The sequence below is a fragment of the Triturus cristatus genome, chromosome 2_2 (genome assembly GCF_964204655.1).
Source record: "Triturus cristatus chromosome 2_2, aTriCri1.1, whole genome shotgun sequence".
Classification (NCBI taxonomy): Eukaryota; Metazoa; Chordata; class Amphibia; order Caudata; family Salamandridae; genus Triturus; species Triturus cristatus.
This window is the reverse complement of record NC_140582.1, coordinates 283,908,687-283,933,877: the sequence shown is the minus strand read 5'-3', so window position 1 is coordinate 283,933,877 and position 25,191 is coordinate 283,908,687. Positions and strand designations below refer to the sequence as shown.

At 42.5% G+C, this 25,191-nt stretch overlaps 1 protein-coding gene across 1 annotated transcript in view; it reads right to left on the bottom strand.

Annotated features, from left to right (window-relative positions):
• LINGO2 (leucine rich repeat and Ig domain containing 2) overlaps positions 1–25,191 on the bottom strand; it is a 3,888,832-nt gene that overhangs the window by 1,103,577 nt on the left and 2,760,064 nt on the right. The window contains exon 10 of the mRNA XM_085641323.1: positions 13,605–13,634. The gene's annotated coding sequence lies outside the window, so the exon portion shown is untranslated. The remainder of the gene's footprint in view (positions 1–13,604; positions 13,635–25,191) is intronic.

The window sequence follows — 25,191 nt, the reverse complement described above, 5'->3', positions numbered from 1 at the left end:
ATGTATCATTATAAGAATGCATATATCACATTCTAGAGGGTGTGTGGTCACTCGTATTACTGTAATCACTTCAGTTTTAACAAAAACATCTCACTCCTGCAACCATACAGTCGTATACTCCACTGCATATATATATAGCCAGGCATGGCATGCATCTTACTAGTGGTAGTTAGGGGTGGGCGGAATTTGCGAAATTCACTTTCGCAAATTATCGCGAAAATGTTAAAAATCTCCTCAAACACGCGGAAATATCGCGAAGTTGCGGAAGTTTTTATCCCGCCCGTTCACGGTATGTTCTGCGTGGTCGCGGCTCGCCAACTTACTCATGCGGTTGCTCGCGGGCGCGGCCATCTTGTTTTCACTTGTGTGGAAATATGGATTTTTCTGATCAGTTATGTCCCCTATCTTGGACCCCAACGGTTTCATGTATAAATCACAAGTACATGTATGTTCCCTCCAGTTCCAGTTATGAAGACGCAAACACATGTGCGTCCACCGCCAACATGTCCTCTTTCAGATCCGCCATGAATGGGCCGGATATTCTATTCCTAAGTATGAAAGGCCACCGGCTTATATGGTTCACTTATGCCATTTTACAGTCCAGGCGAGTAGGCCCTGATTCTGCCATCAAGCTTTTCTTGCCTTCTGCCTCTGAAAGCTCCAGTCTGAGCTCGCATCTGTATCCATGAACTTTGCCCTACTCTCTGCGCGGCTAACGGTGCCTGACATCAGCCTGTTGCCTGCCAAAAACTGTATTTCACCTTCGAGATTATCTGCTCCGCTCCCTACCCAATGCATTCCTGTCTAGTAGTTTAAGTAAACATTCTTCCAGCTACCGAGCAAAAGGCCCGGCTTCTCTGTCTTTATGCAAGTAATTCATAGCCCTGTTACTATGGAAGATTTCTGCCCTCGCATCTAGTATAGACACTTAGACGCTTGTACACGCACTAACAGTCAGTATAGTCAGTATAGAATAAGATTCTACTCTAAGAGACCTCTCTTTTGGATAACATAGTTCTCTAAACATAGGATGTTAGATATGATTTGGGATTAGGTTGACTTGACCCTCCAGACTTCTGTCGCCACATGTAGAGCTAAATGTCAAGTCCCCTTCACCCCCTAGTTGCACGTCAATCACACGTCATGCTGCTGCGCGCGCATTTCTGCCAAGTATTTCTGCTGACATTGCGAAATTCTTTCATGGAACCACCCTATTATGACATCATACCTGATGACGTTCTTTAGTTACACCCAGTTACACCCACTTTTGCTACGCATGTATGTTTTATCTTTACTAACAATTGTTACGCCTCCTCCATCTGTTTCACTGTAATGCCTATTGTATAAAAATGATTACTTGTCAATAAAGTAGCGTCTTCACTTCCTGAACCTTCGTGGTGATGGAATATGGAGCTCCTCAATTTAAATTGATCTTGGAATAAAGCCCGTTCCGAACCTCTAATACCACGGATTCTGCCTCTTATTTTACTGAGCTATTATTATAGATTTTCCGCATCAAATTAAGTTCCGGTAATTAAATTATTTACCACATAAATGGCGCCCGAACAGGGACACTTTCTCATCTCACGCGCCGGCGGTGCGTTGCAGGCCCGGTCTCCTGTCACAGCTGGACGGACAGCAACGCGTACCCAAAGGATTTCCTGTATCTCCCTCCTGCCGAGCGGGGGTAACTGAGGCTGCGATCAACACCCAGACGAGGCGGTGAGAAGTGCGAAGTATCCCGACCAGAGCCTAGCTGAGAGAGCAAGATCCGAGGTATACAGAGGCCCACCAGTTTCTGAAGTTTCCGAAGTTCCGAGTCGAGTCCAGTCCGGTTCAAGTTCAGTTCAGTTCCGAGGCCTTCCGTTCCGAGCTACCCGGTGAGTACCATTATCGGGGAGGCGTTCTGACGTGCACATAGTTTGTGCCGGTCAAGACGGGTTTGGGTACACAAATCCGGTCTGCACTGTTTCAGCAGTGTATCTGTACTGTTTAGCAGTATATCAAGTATGTCTAGTATAAAATTCAGAATTACCTAGTTAGTATCGAGTATTATGCTTAGTGACTAGTTCCCTAAATGACCATCATTGTTTGTTCATTAAATGTTAAATGTTAAAAATGTTTTAAATACGTTCTGTATATTGTGGTGTGAATGACTGTTCATTATTGTGTTTTATGGTATTAAACGTGTTCAAAATTAGGTATCAGATCAGTTCTCAATATGCCGCTCTTTTCGAAATTAAGACAGATCAAAACTAGAAAAGGGGTACTCGAAGAAGCTGTTCCCATTCCTCCTAGGGACACTCCAGGGTACTTCATGTATCATAAACATGGCCTAGACGCCATATTATTTCTTGATCTATGGGTAGACTACACCAAGGAATTACCAGAAAGTCAGAGGTGGCCCGCAGCTGGGACCTGGGATGCAGATTGCATTATGAAAGTAGAAGAAGAATTATGGAAAAAGAAAGCTAGACAGTCACAGAAAGATGCCATTGAATTATGGCGTAAAGAATCATATAGACGCACAGAGAAAGCGCTCAGACAGGAAGAGAAAAGTAAGGAGAATTCAAATAAAGTTCGAGAAAGTGTATTAATTGAAGAAGGTACTCGAGTAAAGTCAGAACAAACAGACAGACAAAGAAATGCCCTTGTGAATGGTATGTATCCTCTTCTGGCCGAAGGATTACCTAAGGCTACTCCGGAAATACCAAAAGACTTGCCACCCCCATTGTTTCCGATAAAAGTACATCCCAAAGGGCATCCCAGAACCGCAGAAGATGTTTTTCTTTCCTCTTATTTAGACGACGCAGCTCCCGAGTATGCTAATGCTGCGCCACATAGACCGCCTGCCGAGGGGGTTCAACGCCAAGACCCTCCTCCGTCTGTACCTCTGCAACAGCAAACCCCGACACAAGTTCCGGCAAGCACATCTGTTTCTACATCTGCATCCACACCTATGGTTGCTATATCCCGTTCAACGAATCCTTTCACATCCAACACCCCAGGTGGTGCTACCGGAGGTACATCAAGCATTTTTTCTACGCCACCCAGAACAAATAAACTTTCCTTTCAAGAATTAGCCCACCAACGTACACCCAAACTAGTAACTCCCAACACGCTCAAGGAACTTCTAATAGATTGTAGATATGACCCTGTGCCCGGAAAAGGGGACGAAATGATGCTGGCATCATTACGTATCCGACGAGCCGCAATATACTTAGGGAAGCTACCAGGAATGACTGCACATTTAGAAAATATATATCATTTTGTTCAGTCAGGGCGAGACCCTGAGAGTATTACCAGAGCCATGGAGTACCAAAAGGTGGAAATACAGGGGGAGCTGTTACGTTTCCTCATAAACTGTGTGATCAGAAATCAAGACCAACCAGGGGTAAATCCGGAAGAAATGCAAATTCTTACCACATGGGGTAAGAATATATCAGAGGGGAGACACGATAAACGATCATGTATAGTAGCTATGAGCCGAAAGATCCGCAAAGAAATAGAACGAATACACGAAGAAAGATTAGCAGTAGACGAGCCTGAACAAACCGAGGACGAGGAAGAATTAGAACTGCCCACAGGACAGTTAGAAACTATGGCCTATGTAGGTAGAGGAAGATCTTGCAATAATACTAGATGCTTTACTGATCCGATATGTCCGATACGTCCAGATAATAACAGAAAATTCCAAACTCCTATAATAAATATAAGGTCCCCCGAATATTCATTCCAAGCCGCTGACAAATTACTCCGAGAACGAAGGGGTTATCATATACTCGATTCTATGGACGAACAAGAATTAGCCAGGTCAGCCGTACACTGGGTTGATAGTCCTGGAAAATATGGTGATGATACACTAGCACATACGTTTTTGAACCTCGCCCCAGATGAACAGCGTTTAGCTGGTATCTATATGATTCAACAACTCCTTATATTATATGAAAGCCAACACTCCGATCCTGGCCCCTTACCTGATATATTGACTGAATTACTCACGAATAAATGGAGAGGTTCCGGTACTAAGTTAATTAGAGAAATACTAGAATCCAGAAAGCAGTACATCCTTTTTGTATGTCCTGAACATGTCTCACTGCCTATCAAGGAAAGAACGACGTATTACATGGATAGACAGAACCCCTTACGCGAAGTACACCCGATAAAAGGTGATGACAATGAGTTTAAACGTGTGTTTGTATACACACCCATATCCAAAATAGAACTATTAGAAATGAAGAAAGTGGTACCCAGTCATGACAAAGACCCAGCGGGTTTCCACCGTGAAATTAAAGATATGTTACTCATGGGAGAATATACCTACCCCGACATTATGACAATATTGAAGGTATTAATGCCTGCGGGCATTTATGAAAAACTCAAGGAAAAGGATTGGGAGGTGGGAGACCAGAAGATAGATTGGACAGCATTAGAAAACGAAGAAAAAGCTCGAGGTCCAGGTTCAGGGCTCGGGGACAAGACCAAAGCACTACCAGGTTTACTAGTACAGGTACTGCCACGTTTATTAACTACGAAAAAGGAAGACTGGGGTGCAATCTCAGCCTGTAAACAAAAATCAGATGAAGACACTAGTGATTTCTATTCACGATTTGAGAAATGTTTTGGTATAAATAGTGGAATAAAAGCAAGTAGCGAGTCGTATCCACATCTGTTTGTGACAAAATTGGTTGAAAATGCCTTGCCCCAAGTTAAGAATAGAGTATTGAAGTTCGAGAGTACCTGGCAAGGTAACACTCCGTCACAAATGTTACAAATGCTACAGTACCATCACAATAGAATTAGAGAAGAACAAGAACATGAACATAGGCGCATGAAAGACACGAAAATGAAAATGCTAGTTTCCCAGACAGTTCCAGCTGACGGTCATAAGAAGGGTATAACACAGTCCAGTGTTTCAACAGGTCCTGTTAAAGGGACGTGCAACTATTGTAAACAGCCAGGTCATTATGTACACGATTGTCCCGTTTTAAAACATAATATCGCCATAGGTAACACAAAAGAAAGACCAAGACCACTTAGACAGGATCAGAATCAACAAGGAACCCCGCAGCATGCACAGTCCATGCCAGCTCCGCAACAGTCTATGCCAGCTCCACCACCGCAGCCTATTGCTGCCACACAAACAACGACCCGACAGATGTATCAGACCGCACAGTATGACTATCCTGATTATCAACGATACTCATGAAACAGCCTAGAGAGGGAAGTTGGCTTACCCCTTATTGAGGTCCCTGTAGATCAAGAAGGACCTTATGTACACAGTGAACTGTTAGGTCAAGATAGAAAATTCTTACTTGATACAGGGGCAAGCCGAACAACAATAAAACGTAGTGAAGTTCCAGGGGCACCCCTCTCAGGCTCACAGAATATTTCCCTTGGCTTTTCAGGAAAACCTATCATTAACGAAGTAACACAGCCTCTTCCACTTACGATCGGTCCCTTGACACGAACTACAGATTTATTACTTACTAAATCATGTCCAGAAAACTTGTTAGGCATAAAAACTTTGAAAGCTCTAGGAGCTATTATATGCTGTTCTCCAGAAGGAGTAAGATTGTTTTTACGAGATTTCAAAGGGCACTACGTGTCCCGAGACATGGATCATCGACTGCAGACTTTACCGACACATTTATGGGCACAAGGCCCTACAGATGTTGGTTGCATGAACATTACACCATATCGAGTCACACTAAAGGCAGGAGTGGTACTACCCCGAATGCGACAATACAAGTTACCCCCAGATGCTGTAGTGGCTTTACTACAAATCATTGACGAGCTTATTACCCAAGGAGTGGTTGTGGAAACTGACTCCAATGTATGTAATTCACCGATAATTCCGATTCTTAAACGAACAGATCCAACAGCCCCGCCAGTATATCGATTGGTAATTGATCTGCGCGAATTAAATAAATGCATTGTACCACAATACCCCGTAGTCCCAGACATTTCTTCATTACTGACAGCCATTGATTCCGAAGCAACATTCTTTACTGTAATTGATCTCAAGAATGCCTTCTTCAGCGTCCCAATAGATCCGGAAAGCCAATATTTGTTCGGATTTAGTTTAAATGGACGTAGCTTTAAATTCACACGCGCACCTCAAGGATTTACAGAAAGCCCCAGCATTTATAGCCAAGCACTGAAACGAGAACTCGACAGTATCCACATGCCAGTCAACACTGCCCTGCTTCAATATGTCGATGATCTGCTGATCACCGCTCGAAGCGAACCTGAATGTGAAAAAGCCTCACTGACGGTTTTACAATTTTTGGCCGAAAAGGGGCACAAGGTGTCCCCTTCTAAGCTGCAATTCTGTGTCCAGCGAGTTGTTTACCTTGGTCACTCGCTGTCCAAGGAGGGAAGGCAGCTTACATCAGATCGCATCCAGTTAATTGCAAATATGCCAATACCCAAGACACAAAAGGAGGTGCGGGCTTTCATAGGCCTCACTTCATATTGTAGGCAGTGGATCCCTCAGTATGCATTTCTAGCAAAACCACTCATTCAATTGACAACACAGGAGGCAGCCACATCGACTGTTCTCCCTTGGATTCAGGAACATACACAAGCTTTTGAAAGCCTAAAGAAAGCCTTATGTCAAGCACCTGTTTTAGCAACACCATGTTACAATAAACAGTTTACACTCTTCGTTACAGAACGCGAAGGTACTGCCTTGTCAGTACTCACACAGGAACAAGCAGGATCACACAAACCATGTGCTTATTTTTCTAGTACATTAGATCCCGTAGCTCAGGCTTTGCCTGCGTGCCTGAAATCAGTGGCAGCAACAGCTTTAGCAATCAGACAAAGCAATGCCATAGTATTAGGACATCCATTGACAGTACAAGTACCACATGCAGTAGAGGTTCTCTTGAACCGCACACAAACACAACACTTGACTATAGCACGACTTACTGGTTACGAATTAACATTGTTTCAGCCACATATAGAAATCAGACGTTGTAGTACATTGAATCCTGCCACACTGTTACCAATAAACGGAACAGACCCACTTGCACATGATTGTATTGAAGTTACCACTATCACGACGAAACCCAGACAAGATTTAACAGACGTCCCATTGTTAGACCCAGACCTGACGTTGTATGTAGATGGTTCATGTATGAGAACAGGTACAGGAGAGCTAGTGGCCGCTTACGCAGTCACAACAGACACTGAAATCATTGAAACTAATTGCATAAATACCCTGTCCGCTCAAGCAGCAGAGCTCATCGCTCTGACACAAGCCTGTATTCAAGCCACAAATAAAAAAGTCAACATATACACTGATTCACGTTATGCATTCGGAGTTGTACATGACTTCGGCGTGCTGTGGCGAGAGAGAGGTTATTTAACTTCTCACGGTGCCCACATTCAGCACGGGCCCCTCATTCATGCCTTATTAGATGCAATACATCTACCCACTGCAATATCAATTATGAAATGTAAAGCTCATACGAAAGTTACTGATATCATTTCTCAAGGCAATGATCTAGCTGACAGAACAGCTAAACAGACTGCTCAAACTCAAACATCCGACATGACAAAGACAATAGTCCCGACACCAACATATTGCATGACGGTTAAGGATCCCGCTCTTGACGTAATCGACATACAGACACATGCTACACCAGACGAAATAAAGAAATGGACTGCATTAGGAGGGATCCAAACGGATCAAGGATGGATGACGAAGGAAAAATCTGTGTGGTTCCTTCCTGATTCAATGGTCCAAGTCGTTATTAACACTGTACATAGTCCAGCACATCTAGGAGAAAAAGCTATGCTAGACAGCATTCAACACATTTGGTTCAACAAACATTTACGAGCAGCAGCTAAACAAAAAGTTCGTACCTGTATGATCTGTTGTCAGTTTAACCCAGGTAAAAGCATTCCCGTAGAACAGGGTGGATTTCAGCCTCCTGATCACCCTTTTGAAGTCCTCCAGATGGATTATATCCAGATGGAACGATGTCGAGGATTCAAATATGTTCTCGTAGTTGTCTGTGCTCTTTCCCGTTGGACAGAGGCATACCCGGTTTCAGATTACACTGCTCCGACTACTGCCAAACAGTTGGTTCGAGAATTCTTCCCACGGTACGGTTTACCACGTGTTGTCTACTCAGATAACGGCCAGCCGTTCTCATCCGAACTAATGAAACACGTTTCACTTTTGTTAGGCTATCAGTGGAAATTTCACTGTGTCCGACACCCCGAGGCAGCAGGTCTCGTGGAACGACATAACCAGACCCTGAAAATTAGATTGTCCAAAATTTGTAGGGAGAAAGGTGTCGACTGGGTAGTAGCGTTACCAGTTGCACTCTTTTACATGAGAATGGTAGCACACTCTCGAACAGGGCTATCCCCTTATGAAGTGATCTTCGGTAGACCACCAAATATGTGGGGGACGCCTATACCACGCAAAATAACTGATATTGACTGTAATATGCTGACAGATTACTTGGCTTCCTTGATGTCTGCACTACAATCTTGTCGTTCACAGGTAGCTGCAGCCTTTCCCGACAACACCGAGGTGAAACCCCATGACGTAATTCCAGGAGACTTGGTGTTAGTGAGGAACTTTGATCGGAAGTCTCAGCTGGATCCTAGGTGGAAATCGCCTCAACTCGTATTGCTAACGACGAGGACAGCCGTGAAGATCGAAGGTCGAAAAGGCTGGATACATTCAAGTCATATCAAGAAATTTCATGGACTACCGTCAGACGTAAACGACACACCTTGCGTGTCTTCACCGATTGACTCAAAACTTCCTTTGGTTGAATTGAATAACAATGAACAATATAAACTAAAACTTCGGTCTAACAAGTCAGGCAATTTGATTGTTTAAGTCCTCTCCAAGGTGAATCGGTCGAATTTGTCTCTGACATGTATCCCTTAGACCTGTATAGAGAAAGAAACAGAAGGATAAAGTTGAAACGACATGCGTACTGTAAATCACTGCGTAGTCATTGCACAGTGACGTTATTAATTTTGTTTTTCTTAAGTCTTTTAATAATTACTGCAAGTATATTGTTGCACATATATTATCCTATTTCTAGACATGTTTACAATGTTACTGCCGAACATTCTTTTAGTGAATTACCTCCGCATGAATTGTCTTATAGATTTGCGCTGCGCAATAACACTTTTATTAGTATGTTACATCATTCCCATCAGGTTAGCAATGCTACAAATTGTTGGATATGTGGCCGACTCCCTCCCTATCAGAACTATAAAGGAATTCTACCTCTCTTTCCATACCCGTTCACACACAACGGCTCCTGTGGAGCATGGTTTAGTTTAATTAATTCCCTAGATTCGAATTCTGCAGTTTACCAGAATAACTGGGTATGGGGAAATCTGAACTTAGTTTTGCTCAAAATCTGCTACCCTAACAAGGAGGGACTTCCCAAAAGAACAGGAACTGATCTAGAAAATGAAGTATATGGATTAGGTAATTTTACGCTTAATCTCATGATCCTGAATGTCGAATCCGAAGCTACACCAATTTTGCCCGCCATGTCAGTATTTCCAGTAAAAGGTGAATTATGTGTAAGAAAGAATGGTTCCATACATATGGGCCATAGTAGATGCACCACTGTAATAGAATTTAGTGATCAAGGCAAGTCTACATTTAGAGCTTCCCGCCATTCCTACTTCGTATGTGGTCAGACGGCATACATACGTCTGCCACTAGATTGGGATGGTACCTGCTACATCGGATTCCTTTTGCCACCTGTTTTCCTAACTCCTCCTGATTATCACAGAAACACTCATTTAGTACACAATAGAGAAAGGAGAGATCTCCCAATAGTCGATTACACTGAGACAGCATGGGAAAAATACACAGATTTCAATAAAGGTCTCTTTCCCTATATAGGTACAGTTACCAATAGTAAGCTGATACGTAGATTAACCAGAACCCTTGAAGCAGTAGTGAACAAAACTATTTCCGCCTTAGGCAATTTAACAGAAGAGCAGTCTGCTATGCGGATTGTTGTGCTTCAAAATCGTCTTGTCCTTGACGTCATCCTGGCCGATAGGGGCGGAGCTTGTAGGGTCATCGGATCAAGTTGTTGCATTTTCATACCAGAAAATTCGCCATCTGTATATAAAGCCATAACTCGTCTTCATAAGATTGTAAGCCAGATACACCAGAATCCAGGCACCTGGACTTGGTCCGGTTGGTTTTGGAGTGTATTATCTACCTTTGGATGGAAGGTCCTATCCTTCCTAGGTATTGGCTTCCTCATATTATTCAGTTGCTGTCTATGCCTACAATGTGGACCAGCGATCTGTGGTCTGTGTGCCACATCGTGTATTCCACCACCAAGATTTCATTCATTCCAGAAGAAAAAAGAAGAACAAATGATGCTATATGAACAGATCGATGGATTGATGAAGATTGATATCTCTTAACGGGCAAGTAGGGGACAAGGAGGGAATGTGGAAATATGGATTTTTCTGATCAGTTATGTCCCCTATCTTGGACCCCAACGGTTTCATGTATAAATCACAAGTACATGTATGTTCCCTCCAGTTCCAGTTATGAAGACGCAAACACATGTGCGTCCACCGCCAACATGTCCTCTTTCAGATCCGCCATGAATGGGCCGGATATTCTATTCCTAAGTATGAAAGGCCACCGGCTTATATGGTTCACTTATGCCATTTTACAGTCCAGGCGAGTAGGCCCTGATTCTGCCATCAAGCTTTTCTTGCCTTCTGCCTCTGAAAGCTCCAGTCTGAGCTCGCATCTGTATCCATGAACTTTGCCCTACTCTCTGCGCGGCTAACGGTGCCTGACATCAGCCTGTTGCCTGCCAAAAACTGTATTTCACCTTCGAGATTATCTGCTCCGCTCCCTACCCAATGCATTCCTGTCTAGTAGTTTAAGTAAACATTCTTCCAGCTACCGAGCAAAAGGCCCGGCTTCTCTGTCTTTATGCAAGTAATTCATAGCCCTGTTACTATGGAAGATTTCTGCCCTCGCATCTAGTATAGACACTTAGACGCTTGTACACGCACTAACAGTCAGTATAGTCAGTATAGAATAAGATTCTACTCTAAGAGACCTCTCTTTTGGATAACATAGTTCTCTAAACATAGGATGTTAGATATGATTTGGGATTAGGTTGACTTGACCCTCCAGACTTCTGTCGCCACATGTAGAGCTAAATGTCAAGTCCCCTTCACCCCCTAGTTGCACGTCAATCACACGTCATGCTGCTGCGCGCGCATTTCTGCCAAGTATTTCTGCTGACATTGCGAAATTCTTTCATGGAACCACCCTATTATGACATCATACCTGATGACGTTCTTTAGTTACACCCAGTTACACCCACTTTTGCTACGCATGTATGTTTTATCTTTACTAACAATTGTTACGCCTCCTCCATCTGTTTCACTGTAATGCCTATTGTATAAAAATGATTACTTGTCAATAAAGTAGCGTCTTCACTTCCTGAACCTTCGTGGTGATGGAATATGGAGCTCCTCAATTTAAATTGATCTTGGAATAAAGCCCGTTCTGAACCTCTAATACCACGGATTCTGCCTCTTATTTTACTGAGCTATTATTATAGATTTTCCGCATCAAATTAAGTTCCGGTAATGAAATTATTTACCACACTTGTCTCGCTGTGCATGATCGCGAGAAGAAAGACGTGATCGCGCGACGAATGATGTTACTGCGGGCGCGAACTGTCGCGAGACAGCGCAAATGGCTACCAACAATCCAACATCTCGTGGAAAACGCGACCGGATCGGGAAAACTTGTCGGCGAACGCGGGGATTCAGGTAAGGCGATCGCGCGCACGCAAGAATGTATTATTTTACAGCGCGAGCAAGCAAAACATTTCCGGTAAAATGCGGACTGCGGAAATGTTGACATTTTCGCACTTTCCGCGGAACGCGAAAATGTCAAATTATCGCAATTTCCACGAGAGGAACGGATTTTTAGCCCAGGCCTAGTGGTAGTACATTAACATATTGTACTACATGCATCTTCCCGGGTATGCAGGATATTCCGTGACCGTGCACCCACAGGCATAAAATGTGTCCATATGCCAAACAGAATGTGAGAGACAGGTACTGCTGGTATAGAGCAATTAAAAGTGTGTTGTCCTATGCCAGTTTTTAAGTGATGCTGACCAATGTGATTGAGGCGAACACACAATTGAGACCGTTTGTTGGCTTGCAGATCGAGCGTGACAGCCCCTGTTGACGTTTTTGGCTATGCCAGCATAATCGTGTAACTTTCCATTTTTCTCACTATGGTTGTTTTGCAAAATTCACCACATTTTGCCATTATGTCTGGCAGCATAATTAAAGACCATGGGCCATATTACCAAGGACGGCGTTAAAATTATCACTGCTTTAGCGGCAATAATGGGCTTGATAATATGCCCTTGTGAATTCCCATAGAAACCCATGTTCCGGTGTGAATGGGCTTCTATGGGAATTCACAAGGGCATATTATCAAGCTCATTATCGGCTCTTTAGCGGCAGTTACCTGCCGCTAAAGCGGCAATAATTTTAACGCCGTCCTTGATAATATGGCCCCATGGGGCTTATTTACAAGGCCTTTGTACCATTTTTGAGTCATTTTTAACATGGGAAAAGTGATGCAAAAGTGGCGCAAGAGGCTTGTAAATCTGCCCCCATAAGTGGAAGAATCCAGGAGCATAGGAACAACATGAATGGGGAGAACGAGAGCGGCACTTGTGATTTTTGTGCTATTTTTTAGCACAAAATGTGCGTGAGGTCGCATTTCAAACTAAAACATGAAGCTAAATGAAAAAATTATATTTCGTGTCATTTTACCAACATTTTATGTACTCACACCAGAGGAAATTACACTAGTTTTGCACACCCCTAAATGTGACCTTGTAACCTTTATATTTCATGTAATTTTTGACCAGTTTAAGTAATCTACAGCGGAATGATTTGTTTCTGTAACAAGTCACATCTGTTTGAAATTAGGAAACATGGTTCCTGAAGTATTTTTAGAGGTTTAAAAGTATTAGAAGCATTAGCTCAATTATTTCCATAAAGATGTTTGTTTCCAAACTGGGGGAGAGCAACTCATAGATTTTCTCCTACTGCCTGGTGATGTCAGACACCTTTGCACTGACATCTTCTTGGCTTGCACTAACCTCTGTCAAGGTTAAATGTTCTGTATGATCAACATAAAACAAAGGGCTCTTGATCAAATACATTGAACACTATGCTTGCTAAAGATTGTGTACATCTAGTCAACTCTTTACTCTTGAAAATAATATGCACTTTCTAAAATAAAAGCTTGTTTTTTTCTTTTTTCATAAACAATCCAACTCACACTTGAGGTCAATGCTAAAATCCAAACGTGTTGATTGCAGTGAAGATTCCTAATGGAATTGCTGATATCTGGCGGCTTGTTTATTACAGCAGGCTTAACATCCCTAATGTAAATTGTAATTACAGTGTTGTTTGTCAGAAGTGTACTTCTTGCCTCGTGTGGCATTAGTAGTCATTGAACTTTGCAGAGCGCTGCTAAATGCGCTGGGTATAAGGCGGGACTCAACACATTTACCGACACTTACCTCAAGTGCAGCAGTGAGGCAGGTCAGAACCTGAAAGAGAAATACATAGAAATGAGAATCCATTAGCCTGATTAAAAGACTTTCCAAACCGGCACAGATGTGTTACTGCACTGAAGGAAATCATTTTAAAACTCACTAAATAAACACCACGGGCAGGTTTACAAGAAAGTGACGCATCTATAGAGATGCATCACTTTCCTTGCGCCACCCTAAAAAATGCTTGCGCCACCATGGATGCGCCGTATTTACAATACAAAAACAACAGTTCATTACAATATTTACAATACGGCGCACCATGACGGAAGGATTGACAGATGCGTCAGAAATTTTGACGCATCTGTTGGGGCAAAAGTCACGCATTGCTGGAGTCGTGTCGCAAGCACGACGCAACTCCAGCAATGCATTTTGTGGCCTATTCCCACTACACTGCGTCACTCCTTACCCCTAAGGTTTTGACGCAGTGGCGTCCTAGAAGTGACGCAGTGAAATCTTGTAGATTTCACTGCATCACTTTTACGAGGCTTTCCTGTGTAGGAACGCCCACCTGCATACATTATACCTGACGCAGGTATAATGTGACGTAGGGCTTTACAACGTGACGCATCTCCCTAGAAGTGTCACGTTGTAAATAGGGTGCATTGTTTGCGCCGCCGTTGAGTCAAAAAAGTGACGCAATGGCGGCGCAAAGAGGCGCAAGGGGCTTGTAAATCTGCCCCCTGATGCTTTAAATAAAAATTCTAGAGTTCAATTTTTTCTAACCAAACTGAAATGTTTCCTAATTTGGTATCCAAACGTTAGAATTTGAATCACAAAATCAGTGTTATCTGGAGGACATTTTGGGTTTAGTTCTCAACTGTTTTGAAATATGTGTTCTACCATGGTACTCTGTAGGTGAAAGGATACAGGAAGAATAGCTACTGCAGTTTTTGGTGATAAGGTACCACTGTTCTTCCTCAGAGAGCAATCTGTGCTTTATATTGAAAAGCATTGGAACTGAAAACCTTTTTAGGTCCATCACAATGAAGAGGAATGTAAATACAATAGATGTCATAATCTCGCTATCTCTAAATAAATCCAACTGTTGTGTCACATATTTAATTTAATTTTGCATGATATTGTTGTGATTTAGTTGCAAAAAAGTGTTTTGTTTAACTGTATTTCTTTAAGAAAACAACCCACACATAGTGACAGCCTTGTACATACATCTCGAACAAAAATATTTCGATATTCCTTGTTTTTCTGATAAACATAAACCCTCTCTATCAGTTTTGCTCGATTCTCCATCGATGCAAACATTCTCCTATAACAAAACAATTGTGACAAAATGGCTTGAAACTACTTTATTGCCACTCCCTTGTGAAATGCAAGATATTGGCTCAGCACAATTGCTTCAGCAATGTTTTCTTGCTCATGCTAACGAAAGGAAGTGCCTCCTCTTCTGACAATTTGAACCACTCTTTCGCAGCTGGGCTCCTGAGATGAGAAAGTGCTCATTAGCACACACACACACACACACACACACGCGCGCGTGCACGCACGCACGCACACACGGGCCTGAGGAGATTTAATGGACCATCAAGGGTACACTCCCCAATTAAAGACTCAATATCACACAAAGAAGTCAAACAGTGATAGTCCAGAGGTGACAACAACGATTATAGAGGGGTTGGTTCCCTTTCTGTTAAGGACGTTTCCCTCACACACCAGAGGAGTCATACTTTATCATGGGGATACCTCCTCGCATCATGAAGCCTGGTCATGATGCGGGCTACAACCCCCTCACAGCGAGGGAGGAGCTCAGGGATGTTTTGAAACTAGGGGTGTTTTCCTAAAACCCAATGTGAGCCCTGTGTATGATGGGAAAGTGCAGTGGTAAGTGGTTAAAACTAGCTACAAGCTTAGCCAGATGCAGTTTATTATTGCTACCCTGTGCTTGGATTAAAAACAAATGATGTGTAGTGCTGCTGCCGACATTAGATAAAGTCGCACTGAGTAGTGATCGGTCATTGTTACTACAGGAGGTCATTGTCTTTCTTTTACATGATCTCAGACTTAGACACCTGTGTACTTCCTTTGTTTTACAAAGTCATATGATCTTCACTGGAAGTCTGTGTGCAGAAAACACTTGAAATGTGTGTCTTGGCTTTGCTTACCAACAGTTGGGAACCCTCTGGCCAACCAAATCTGTGACTCACATACATTTTTATTTGAGTATAAACAGTTTCAGACTTCGATCGGCATGTGCACAGATTTTCCTTAACACCCATAGTCACACCACTCTATCCCTGTTAAAACAACATTCCAGCAAATTTGAACCAATTAAAACAGTCAATTAAACTAGGGCAGTGGCTTGGTCAGTATGGTTGGGGGAAGTGAGAGTTTCAGATTTCTCAACAATCACACTACATCATATTTTAAAACACATTACATGAGCAGCAGAACATGAGGTGGTCTTAAGGGGCAGTGGAAAGAGAGAAGTGCACAGATTGTTAGGGGTAATTAAATTGCAAAATGTTGCAAACTATTCAACATTTTAAGGGCTTCAAAACATAGATGAGAGTGTGTGTTTATGTTTGTTTTTGATAGCAGTGTGGGCATGTACCAATCCCAGGTGAAATCAAACAGACCACTCCCATTAACCCACAGAAAGTCTTAGTACCCAACTATTTACTACAGAATGTTAGTCATATATAGCTATATTCTGTGTCACAACAAGCATCCATAAAAGCAAACTACAGAATGCATTTGTTAGGGGGGTTTAACACTCCAAACAACCTCCCCCCTACCCCTCCGGTGCTCCGCCCCTTCAAAATTCTCTATATGTTGGATCTCTTCAATAACAAGAGTGGAGCGTCTCATAAAGGGACACATTTCCTTTTCAACAAATTCAAGGAGTTGTTAGTCTTTGTGCTCACACAGTATCACCCGCAGCTCCTGTACCAGCTCCCGGACACGTTTGCCCGTTGCAGTATATGGGTGGTTCCCGCCTAGTGAATGGGCAGACTTTATAACTGGATACCCGCATCTTACAGGTTTAGGCAGCATTTTGACGTGGAACTAGAACACAAACTGTGTGCCTTACTTCACTTTAATCAGCATCCTGAAACCTGTCCTCTGCTACTGTAATGTAACAAAATTGAAATTCTTAAATATTGAAACTTTTTTATGCAAAGCTCTTTGCTACCCATTCGGCTCAGGTATGTGCTGTATAAAACGACAAATTAATGGATCACCAGTGTCAGCAGCACTGTGCTAAAAGGGACAGTACATGGAAGAGAAGGACCCCTAAAACAACATGCCAAAGTCTTCTGCTTTGAAAACAAGGCATTTTGCACCAAGCAATTTAATATGTTTCCTAGGTGATAGAATTGCTTGCCATGATGAATGAACGCAATTAAGTAGGAGTTTCTTCGGCCGCCATCATCCCTCTCTTCAAAAACACGTTGAAACCCCAAGAAGCCTCAACTCAGCAAAATGCCAACAACAAGGAAGCCCCAAGCATTGTGCAGGTTTAGCCTGTAATTTGCAGACATCTCAAAAAGCCGCAGGAGATTACCATTCTCTGATTGCACGGCTGTCACACTCGCCTTGCGCAGGGAACATGCTGAGCACACAACCAGTCGCCACATCTTGGCCACCCAATTAGTCTGTTCCCAGGTGCACCAAGATCCTCGCTGCACTTCTCACATTGGACATGTCTCATACCTAACTCACTTTATTTCAAATACATATATGCACCCCCCCTCCCCCTCTATTTGTCTCTTAGGCTATATTTATATACAAAAGCACTGCAATTACACATGGAAAGAGTGCAGTACCAGCAGCTTTGGAACAGGTACTGCCCAATCATATATTTAATGGGCAGTTTTCTTCGGGTGTGGGAGATATTAGTGCCAATTATCCAACCACCGGATAACCCCCTTTGAAGCAGACATTTACAAGGTACTCTTAAATGCCTTCTCTTTCTGAGAGCACTAAATTGGCTGCCTTTGATCTTTTGATAATCCCAACACGGCTCATGGCACCCTTGCTACATCACTGGGTAGATGGAAACAATGCTGCATTTTGGAAACTAAACCCGTCAATGAGTCAGAAATTGACTTTTATAACGTGGCGCGCGCTGGCCGCCCTGCTCCTCCTTTGCTTTGAATAGTCCCGAAAGTAGTGTGCCGTCAGTCGTGCCTGTTATGTCGTACCATTGCACTACGCGTGCAAAGTACAATTTCACAGGAATCGCAGCAAGCTGATTCCAGACTGCTCAGCACGCCCTTTCCGCAGCGAAGCAGACTCCCCAGATTTTGACCTGTAAATGTGACTTTATTGAGCATGCTAATTTATGCACCTGCATCCCATCGCCCTCTCCATTCCATGACTGCTCACCTTGCTAATTAACGTTGCCCCTTTCTTGTTCTCAGGCGGAGTGCATGTTTTTCTCTTCATAGGTTGCAGCAGGACTTTCTTTAATTTCCACAATATCAGCAAGTCCTGTGTTTCACAAGGCTAGTTTTTCTGGTCATCAGACAATTACTGGTTATGCTGCAAAATACATTCAATCACTGACAGCAACTGGGGCCACCCTCTGCTGATCTGTACGGCCATTTACTAGATCAGGACTCATCTCTTAAACCCCAATATAATTGGTATTATCCTGTAAACAAACCCAAACCAACTTCAGCATATGTCATGTTGAACTTGGGACTTAGATGATGCACGTGCATGAGCGTATATGATTCACAATTATGTATACCTGAAGTGTCTGTGCATTTTTTTTAAATTGTACTAATCCATGGCTAGTTCAGGGAAGGCATTTCGTTTTTTAGGTCTCACCTGGCATTAGCAGCGCACATGCGTTGCTCTCGCCATGTGAGGGCTTCTTGGAATTGATGCGATTCCAGAAGCTCGCTTTCTGCTCCGCCATTGTTTTGCATTGGTGCACGTCATTTTGCATCACCAATTATGCAAAACCGGGTGTTATGATTGTCCAGGAGGCTTTTTAGTCCCTCGTGGTTACCACTCTGTCCGCTTTTTTCCCTGCCCTGGTGGACTGGATCTTTTACTGGCGGCGTGACACTCTCTCCTCCATTAGTCATTTTAGGCACTTTTTTTGTTCATTAAGGAGAAAGCCACAAGGGCGACAGCTTGTTTTTTAAGCCGTGTTCACACGGAGAGAAGTGGAAAATACTGCTTTGTGAACTGAATGCCAGCATTACCCTGATATCGAGACCAGGCCATTCTTTTAGGATGTATAATATGTCACGTTCCTCGGAGTTGGTCGCTTTTTTATGTGCAACCTGTTATTGTCCGTCGACAATATGTGAGTGCTAATTTATCGATCTTGAAGCCTAGGTTGGTGTGGCTTACTCGCACTCCTGTCAATGGGTTCTTCACTGTTATTAGACATCCTGGGGAATAGTGGGATAATGCCAGCTGCTTGGCTGTGTGCGCCCTTTTGTTTACTATTTGGTCTATCAATAATGTTTTTCACAAACTGATCCCTCTGGGGAGGCTCATTTGCGTACCGCCCGCTCCGTCATTGACGTGGGATATTACGGCGTCTTACAGCAGCAGAAGTTTATTTATATGGCGTGTACACAACACCGGCACCCTTGAACTTTCAAACAGTTAGCCAGTTGCGAACACGGACGGGTAAGTACCGCGGGGAGGGCTGCTGAATTTAGGAGGTCACGATCTGCGCTGTACCCGTTACAGCTAATGTGCTCCTTAATATCGATGTGTAGTACTACCACATATTTGGAGACATGCGCTTTAAAACATTATTGCTTTTTTTTTTTAAAATGGTAACGAGTATATATGGGTGACTATCACGGGGGGAGGCTGCTGCACTTAGGAGGTCACTATCCGCGCTTTAACCCTTACTGTCAATGTGTTTTTTATATTGATTTGAAGTGCTACCACATATTTGGCGACAAGCGCTGTAACACAGCATTGTCCGGTTTTAAATGATAACAAGTGCGCAATTTTTGTTGTGTCAACATGCTATTTCTGCCTATCTTGTTTTGTGTTGTGACCTGGCCATTGCAAAAACTATGTGTTAGGAGGGAGAAGGAGTGTTTGTGTATATACCAGTGCTTATTGGGAGGCTCCTCATTTTGCCATAGGGTTCTTGGGGACTCGCGATGATATGTGTTTTGACTTGGCGTTGGCCTTATTTTGGTTATCTCTGTTTAAGGATGGGCCTTCACCTGCAATGTTTACACTTGTTACAAATTAATTTGTCATGTTTCCCTTAATGGAGGGACATTCTTTAATGTTCAGATGCTGCATACATGCGGCTGTTTAACTCACTACAAGAGTGCAGGGGTCCATCACCACGTGGTGTATTCCGTGGTGGGGATAATGTTGTTCTGTTTTCTTGAGCAAAGGGGCAATTATACATCGTCTCTATGGAATGATAGCCACTGTGTATATATTAATGCACTGTCATAACCAAGCGCTGCTCAATGACCACTATTATGGTAGTTAGTAAAAATATCAGGGGACCACTAATTTCTTGGGCTCTGTATAGCCATTAGGTATATTCTATGTTTGGTATCCCGGTATATATATATGCCTTTCTTTACGCTAACTTAGCTAACAAACATTGGCAAAAACAACAGCTCTAGCTAAACACTTATAAAGTCCCAAAGGCGAGACCTATTGGCTATGCCAATGCTTGTTTTTTTTTTGTAACAATTCCTATATACCATACTGATAGACTGGGCTTGGGGATATGGGATCGCTGTGTTTTATGAGGAAGCCATTACAGGAAAATCAGTCATAAATGCATTGCGCACTTGACTGGAAGGTCAAACACATAAACCTAGACAAAACCAGCCAAACAGTTGTCATGAAGGACTCAGCAGGGGAGGGGCATTAATACAGAAGTGTTTGACAAAACTGTCAGAGTGCATTTCAGACATATCATGGAAAAGTGTGCAAGTGCAAATGATATATGTGCATATGTTAAGGGCACATTTTGAACCCTTGCTTATGAATGAAAGTGCACAACAAGTTTAGGTTACCTGTGTGTTCTGTTCAAGCTGTATCACTAATGGCGCAATTGTGAAATTTTGCGAATACAATAATTGCGTTAGCACAAATCTTCTCAGCTAAGTGTCTTGCACAAACGTGAAAGAAGAGCCCATCATTTGGTAGGCAAAGCAACTGTATACAAGAATCAACAAACGGCAGTGATGGTTTCAATGGTAGCACATCAATTTTTGTGCAAATTGAAAACTGGCATAAGGTACTGGTGCCCCTCGAGGTTTGAGAACAAAACACCCCACTACCTCAGGTGTCAACTTACTATGGCTCAACTGAACCCAGTGTACATGCTATATATAGGGATAACCTCGGCACTCTGACATGTTCTTTAATTTATTAGTGGAAAATTTTCTTACTCAAAGCAAGGAGCAAATAGCAGTTTAGAGTTCCATTTGATGTATATAGGAAACAAGCACTCGGCAATATTCTCAATACATTTGATTCAATTTAGTTAGAAAAACAAACATGTACAATGACACAGTATTGCAGGGGTGGAGGAGGTAAACAGTAAACCTCCTGTAGAGCGACGCATCGGCAGCCGACACATGTTTCGTTACATAGTAACTTTTTCAAGGCTTAAAAAAAACAATCCTGAGTGTTTAGCTCAAATGTCGTATGCGCACAGGGTCTTTCTGTAAGGTTGACCAAGTCCTATTCTGTCACTGCGTATGTGTCTTCCGTAGCGAGAACCACACCACACAAGTTTCGTAGGTCGAATATTAGTCAATCCAAAAATAAGGGTATAGTGGCCCTTGCGATATGGACGGCTGATTTTTGTAGAGAATGGTCCAATGTTGCCTCTAAAAGAGGTAACCAATTAGTAATGTCTTTATTTCAATTCTTCAATCCAATGCGTACGAGCTTGCTAAGAAGTTCATAAATTGTCGAGGCACCATAGGGCTGTGATATGCCACTCTCATTTCAAAGCATGCCTGTATGTGAACGCCGCCCCGGAAACCCTCGTCCTTGTTTCCTGTATACATTAAATGGAATTGTAAACTGCTATTTGCTCCTTGCTTTGAGTAAGATAAGTAAGATCATTTTTCACAAATAAATTAATGAACATGTCAGAGTGCCGAGGTTATCTCTATATATAGCAACTGTATACAAGATTTGATTTATGTGGATCACCAACAACATCCTTTACAAAATCCCTTCAAAAGGTGTACTAGAAGCATGGTTGATCGTCATTTACTTATTCATGGACTCACTGTTTCTCAAATATCTACTTCATCTCTACCAATATATGTTATAATGTCCCTTCATTGTGTCCTGGGACTCTGGGGAGTCCATGTGAAGGCATATTGATTTCAGTCCAGTTCCCTCAATGGCTCTTAAACCACCTGAGTCATATCCAGATGAAATCCATCTTGGGTTCACCCAGTTGCTCATGGTCCTATGCATTTCCTATTTATGGAAAAAAAAGAGCCTACCTGGAGACTCCTTAAAGCTTTCCCTTCTTCCAATTACTGTATGGAGATCAAACATACAGAATCTTAAATATGTCCCCTGCTAACCCTACAGCTTTTCATCACAGAAATACATATTTTTGTTTTTTAATATTCAAAATCTTGGTAGTTAACACACAATCATTCCATACACAAGGCAATTAAACGTTTATTTTTAGGGTCACAAGTTCTTTCCAGGCTACCATCTGGGAATACAATGCTCTTTCTGGTAATCCTGCATTCATTTCTTCTGTATCAATGAGGCAGTGACTTTAGAAGGTGACAAAATGTGATTTTGCTGGTTCTAGCCTTGCAAGTATTCATGACCCCCTTGCAGCTTGGTGAAACCAACCCTCAACGGTCATAATCCACGAAATCCGTAGTCACAGTCGGCTGTGCTGCCCCTGCCCATTGTCTCTGCTAATCAGTGTCAATTACTGTAATATCCTGCATGGAATTCAGGGCAAGAAATCAGTCTTCACCCACAATATCTGCCAAAGTATTTGCGATCTCTCTTGCATGCATATTAATCACCTCAGGAGAAGAATCCCCAAATATATAGTCCAACTCTGGAGCCAAGATGGTGGTATGACTCATAAGAAAGCTACTGGAAAACATTGAGAGACTCACAGACACATCGGTTACCAAGAGCCCACACTGTTGTGAGGGCCGCACGTTTGGTAATCTTTATTAACTACAGGTGCCCCCACAGTGGGCGCCACTATGTACTGCGAGATAACCCATTTTTTGCTCTACTGAAGAGGTCAATTGCACTCTCACATGGTGGCGCTCGAACAATTCACAGATGCTGACACTAATGAGAGACCACTGCATTCTGGTACATGTGGTCCTCAAATGCACTTTCTTATTGATTCCTAACAGTCCTTTTGTACAATGTAGATGCGTAGCCTGGCAGTGAGTCCTGTTCTGAGATGTCACAGTGCATTACTATAAATTTCACTCCTAATGCCCCAAGAAGTGTGGAAAAAAACCAATTGACCACTCCACAAAGACACATTTATACATACATTAGTAGGTGATGGTACATGCACCCAGGTTGGCCAAAAACCCAAAGCAGATTAATGAATCCTATTGCATCACAACAGACACTTTGAATTTTTTTCAATTGATAAGGCCACTATAAAATGCAGAATGCTTGCATTAAAAAAACAAAACCTCACTGCAGAAATTCATTAATAATTAGTATGTAAAGAGAGCCAATGTGCTTGTTTTGAAAAAAGCACTGCAAATGCTATCCTTTGAAGAACATTTTTGTACTCTCGCAGCATAGACTTACCAGGATGTTTCCCACACACCACGCCATCACCTACAAACACAGGGGATAAGTGCCAACCTCCCCCACAACCCGGCATCGAACCCCAGGAGCAGCCAGACACTTAAATTACCGCCTGAACAGTCAGTTGTCCGTGCCAACAGTCTCAGTTTTGCTTTTAATGAAACAGCACAACTCAATACATATTTCACTTCTCCTATTCCGTGTTTTTGTCTTTACACTGGGTACTCGGTGCACTTTCTCTTCTGAGGTTGAATAACGCCCATTGCCTATTTCATTATTATGATGATCCTTATGACATAACATTTACTAAATATGTTTTGATTCGAACAATTGTATGGCTATAACATGTAAACAAGCATTGAATGCACGAAGGGACTCCACTGCGCAAACGGTGTTACTATTTTTCTAAAGTGAGTTCCAGGCGAACCATTGTCCTTTGATAGAATTGTATACCCAGGTTAGCACCGGCATACGCTTTGCTCTTGTTGTTTTGAAACAACACAAAGGTCTAGCATGAATGCAGCTCAATTTCATTTCCCCCTAAAAAGGAGGCAATGTAAACAAGCCACCATCGTAGGAAACTATACAGACAGCCCATTTAAGGCCTGACCCTAGGGCATCAAGCTACGTGGACCATTATGTCCTGCTCTGTCCTTCAATTCAGCTGCAATTGAACGGTGAGAAAATTCCTGGCTTCCCTATATTCATTAGGGGGTAATCTCTGCACACTTGAGCTGCATTATTTGCCACCCCTACCTCAAAGACACAGATTTCGGATACTAATCTGCCCTCTGCGGAATCTCAAGATCATTTACCTTCTTTATCTCTATTTGGCATCATGCAAAGGTTTTGGGACATCTTGCCCAAACTTTATGTGCTACGGTGACAATGGGAACACCTACTGTGAGTGTGGTGATTACGCCTTGTGTGTACACAAACTGTGTCAAAGTAGAGATAGTTTAAAAAGTTATAGTAGAATATTGCACTCTCTTCTCACCAGCACAAACTTAACTCAGAAATAGGTGTATTTTATTTTAATAAAAAATATTTTCTAGTCGATACTTGCATTTGTCTAAAATAAAGTGGCAGCTACGAATCGGTGTCAAAACTGGATCACATATACATTTTCTTATTAAACTCATCAATACATTTGAAAGGAAAGCGATTTTATTAGATGTTTCCCCAACCTCCACAGAAAGGGTTCTGCATTGGAGTTGTACAGAATATTATGGAATAGTTTGTAGTCCTCCTGAGGAAGAAGTCTTTAAGTATACTCATTTCACATCAGACAACACATTTTGGGAACAAAGACAAGGACAACTGGTTCATATTGGGTGGTGGTCCACAGCATGGCGGGGGAGCCCTGGAAAAGAATGAACATAAGGACCCACATTATGGCTAGTCAGTGGTAGCAGCTACTACCCCTGGCATGTCCTTTGGAATGTGTGACATTGACCTTGCTACCCGTAGTTTATGTTTAGGTTATGACGGGGGTGACGGGAAAATAAAGTAGTCAGGCCTTCAAAATTCCAATAATTTTATGATGTGTACCCTCCTGCCTTTACCCCACTCCTTAAGCAGCAATAGGAGACCTGTGAGGGTCATCCGGGCCAAAGATTCTTGCCTCTCAGAATCACACATTTAATCCTGCTTTAGACCTATGTGTGTGTGTGTTTGTGTTGTGAGGGTTAAAACATTTGAAAGAATGCTTTCCATCTTTGTTCGCTAAAGAGAACCTTCAGGGAAGAAAAAATAGGAGGATGAGACAAATTAATTGTCTTCTTCATTTGCACTGACA